Here is a 4,634-nt window from a genome sequence, read left to right as displayed (position 1 = left end):
GTTGGGGAGCGGACCTCGGATTCAATCGATCTAGAGACGGGAGAACAAAAAAATGCATTTAACTCTTCAGAGTCCTGGCTGTAAAATGAGAAGGGAAGAACACCTGCTTGAAACAGTCTCTGCCAGCATCCCTGCCCTCCCATTCTAAATTCACGAACCAGTCTTCAATTGGCGAGGCCGGATTCACACCCCCAGCGTCATCAGGCGCCGGGATCTGCCTCTGTACCTCGGCTCTCCCAGGCAAGCAATTCCCAGTTCCAACACACAAACCCGTTTAAAGGAGGCGAGAGCGCTCAGAGCAGTACAAAACAAGGTCAGCCACTTCGGCCCATCCCGCCTGTGCCGACCCTGATGCAGATGAAACTTTAAAGCGGAGCTTGATGGGTCAGAGCACAGTACAGACCCACAACGTTGTGCTGACCTTTCACCCTACTCTAACCCTCCCCTCCTACACAACCCTCAATTGTTTTCTGTCATCCATGTGTCTTTAAAAGCCCGCTAACATACCTACCTCTAGCGATTCCCCTGGCTTATTCCACGCATCCACCACTCTCTGTGTAAAGTTCTTACCTCTGGCACCCCTATACCTCCCTCCAACCACTTTATAATTATGCCCTCTGGTATTACCCATTTCCGTCCTGTGAAAAATTCTCTGTCTATCCACTCAATCTATGCCTCTTATCAACTTGTACTCCTCTCATCCTCTTTCTCTCCAAAGAGAAAAACCCTAGCTCTATCTACCTACCTTCATAAGACATGCTGTCCTGTTCAGGCTGTATCCTGGTAAATCTCCTCGGTGCCCTCTCTAAAGCTTCCACATCCTTCTGGCAATGCAGGTTGTTACAGGGCATCAAAGGTTACGGGGAGAAGGCAGGAGAATGGGTTGAGAGGGGTAAAAAAAAGCACTCAATTGCTTAATGTCATATCCCGTACACAAGTGTATGAAGAACAAAATAATTGTTACTTCAGATTCAACGCAGTACAAAAAAATCACAAGATTAAAAAACAAAATAATAACAAAACCACCATAAATATAAATACATAAGATAGTTTATATACATAGATTGATTGAATGTTTAATAGTCTTTTTTTAATGGATTCTTGTGGGTTTCTTTGTGGCTGTCTGTAAGAAGATAAATCTCAGTGTTGTATATAGTATACGTGTGTTCGTCCATCGTCAATGTCGATGAGGACCTCAACACCATTATGATGGTGTTGAGACTAGCGCGTGATTTGGATTTAAGTGAGGGAGAGTTGCGCAGCGTCAGCCTCACTCTCTCTTCCCAATTCCCATCTGGATCCAGTGGCAAGACAGAGTCGAGACGGCTGGAGATGGGACTAGGCGCAGTGGATGACCAGGACGTCTTCTGTGTCTTGTCCTGCTCTACACGTTCCACGACGCTTGCAGAAACCACCTTCTTGACCGTTGGACCTTCCATTGGTCTCGTCCGCTCAATCCGCCAGAGTCTGTCTTCACATGCTGGGATAGACAACTCCCTACCTCACCGAGGGTTTGAGACCCATCGGCTACCCTCACCTGGTTTAGCCGGCTTGTCGAAGCCATTGCCCGGGGTGTGGCCGCTGTCGCATGCAAACAGCTACGGGGAGCCACAGGTGAGAGCTGAGTGCCAGGTGGGGACCAAAGGTGGGCTACCCGCCTTGAAAAGGACGTGGCATGTTCCCCGCCAGAGGTGCTACCCCTCCCTGACACAGTAGTATACGAATAAATGTTCTTTGTACTTTGATGGTGGGAAGGCTGGTGCCAGTGATACATTGGGTAGTTTTAGTTTTGATTACCTGATGTAGAGCCTCCCTGTCCGCCCCAGTGCAGTTTCCATACCCTGCAGTGATGCTCTCAACCAGACTTCTGTAGAATGATGTGAGCATAGATGTGCAAAGTCCAACTCTCTTTAGCCTCCTCAGAAAGCAGAGGCATTGATGAGTTTTGTTAACTGCGTTCTGGGTCCAGGAGAGGTTGTTTGTTTATTTATTTAGTGATACAGCGTGGAGTAGGCCTTCTGGTCCATCAACCCACGCCATCCCAACAACCCCTGACAACCAACAATGTAACCCTAACCTAATGGCAGGAGAATTTGCATCGACCAATCAACCTGCCCGGTGCGTCTTTGGACTGCGGAGAAATCTCACACATCCCATGGGGAGGACATACAGCACTGGAATTGACCTCTGAACTCTGATGGCCAGAGCTGTAATAGTGCCGCGCTAACCGCTACCCTACGGTGGCGCCCACAGTTAAGATGTATCTGCTGTGCACTCCCAGGAGTTTGAAACTTCTTGCAGTTGCCACTGCTGTACCACCTATATAGAGAGGGGTGTGAATGGGGCAAATTCTCCTCAAGTCGATAACCATCACTTTTGTCTTGCTGACGTTAAGGGAGGGGTTATTTGCCTGGTGCCAGGCTTTGAGCTCTTCCACCTCTTCTCTGTAGATTGTCTCATCGTTGTTGGTGACAAACCCCAGCACAGTCGTGTCATCGGCAAACTTGACAATGTGATTACTCGTGTGTTTGGCCGTGCAGTTGTGTGCGTGCAGAGCCTACAGCAGTGGGCTCAGCACACAGCCCTGGGGGGTAACTGGTGTTGAGGGTGATGGGGAGGGAGGAGTGATTGTGGATCCTGACTGTCTGAGGTCCTGAATACACCCCAGCTGCACGGTGGGGTATTTAGACCGAGGAGTAGGAGTTTGTTCACCGGGGTCTGTGGGACAATAGTGCTGAATGCCAAACTGAAATCCAGAAACCTCACTCTGACATAAGTGTCTTGTTTTCTGGGTGTGTCGGGGCCAGATGCATGACAGATGCTCTGTGATAGAGTGGTTCTGTCAGTAAGTATATTGGCAAGTGTCCATTGTGGTAGGAGTGGAGTTGTCAATGTCTGCGTACAAAGCATCAGTGCCACTGGATGGTGACTGTTTAGTTCTGAATCTTTGGTACAGGGATGATGGTGGCTGATTTGGGGGACAGTGGCCTGGATGCCCGCGAAGACATTAGCGAGCTGCTGTTCACAATCCCCGAGCACTCGGCCTGGGATTTGCCTGGCCCAGCTGCCTTACAGGGGCTGGCTCTCTGCAGAGTCCTTCTCACATCTGCTACTTTTACAGACAGGGGCTGCTCACCTGGGACAGAGGGAGGTAGTTTTCATGGCCGGTATTGCGTTGCACCCCTCGAATCATGCATCAAAGTTGTTTAGAGCGTCAGGGAGGGACGAGCCTCTGGTACGGTCGATGGTGTGTTTCCTTGGTGCCCAGCCACATACACTGGGGACTGTTAATAGACAGGTGTTGCTGAATTATTTTGTGTGTCTTTGCCCTCCTACTGCCTAAGATGAGGCTTCTCTCGGCTGCTGTGAGAGTTGTTCTATTGCTGGACGTGAAGGCAGCATCCCAGGTTTTAGCCAGGAGCACACCTCCGTGTTCTGCCAGGGCTTCTGCTGCAGGTGTGAGATGGCTAATCTTGAGGTACCAGTGTTGTCTACACTTGATGCAGCCAAGGCATATTCCTCAAGGTCTGTGACTTCTCCATTTGTGGCAGCCTCCCTGAACACCTGCCAGTTAATCCAGTCAAAGCAGTCCTGGAGCATAGAGATTGCCTCATTAGGCCATATAGCGATGGCCCTTGACTTGTTTCTCCATGCTCTGCAGCAGTCGGTATGCTGGGATTGCTGATAACGACGAAAAGGTGGAGCAGATTCGATGGGCCAAATGGCCTAATCCTGCTCCTGTGCCTTATGGTCTAATCCCTTCTGTCTGTACATCGTCAACATGCTTCTTCACCTCCGCAGTTGCATCTACCCCATGGCAGCTCGTTCCAGTCACCCACCGCTCATAGTGTAAAAAAATTTGTTCCACACATCTCCCCTAAACCTGCCCCTCTAATCTTAAAGTCACAAAGTCATCCAATATGGAAACAAGCACTTTGGCCAACCCATCAATTCTGGCCAAGTTGCTGGAGGATCGGGCAGCATCTGGGGAGGAAAATGGACGATTGATGTTTCCAATCAAGACCCTTCACTTTAAACCTATGCCCTCTAGTTTTGGATTCCCCTTTCCTGGGGAAAAGACTCTGACTATCCACCACAGATGCCTTGTATTATTTTATAAACTCCATAAGGTTTCCCTCTCTGCCTCCTGCAATCCTATGCATGAGAAAGCCCCAGCCTACGGAATCTTTCCTTATCCATTCCCAGTAACATCACCCCGAATCTTCCCTGCACCCTCTTCCAGCCGACTGAGCTTCTTCCTATAGTTGGGTGAACAGAACTGAGCACAGTACCCCAAGTCAGAAACAGGCTTATTATCGCTGATTGGTATGACGTGAAACTTGCAGCATCAGTAACGTGCAGGGACAAAACACTATACCAATTTTCTATGCCTGCACTTCCAGACTGAAAAATAGCTTCCCCCCCCCCCCCCAGAGCTATAATTGCTCTGAACCAGTCGATCAAACATCATCCATAAATTGTTATACTGCTACTTTAATACTGGTTTTGTGGCTGTCATGGATCTGAGTTGTGCTTTTGTACTGCTGGACATTGCTTGTACTGGCTGGTTACTTGATTTTATTTATTGTTTATTTATTTTATTTGTTGTTTTATAGCATTGAGTATGAGAGTTG

This window comes from Mobula hypostoma, chromosome 8 (assembly GCF_963921235.1).
Source record: "Mobula hypostoma chromosome 8, sMobHyp1.1, whole genome shotgun sequence".
Lineage (NCBI taxonomy): Eukaryota > Metazoa > Chordata > Chondrichthyes > Myliobatiformes > Myliobatidae > Mobula > Mobula hypostoma.
Note: the sequence above shows the minus strand (reverse complement) of the source record.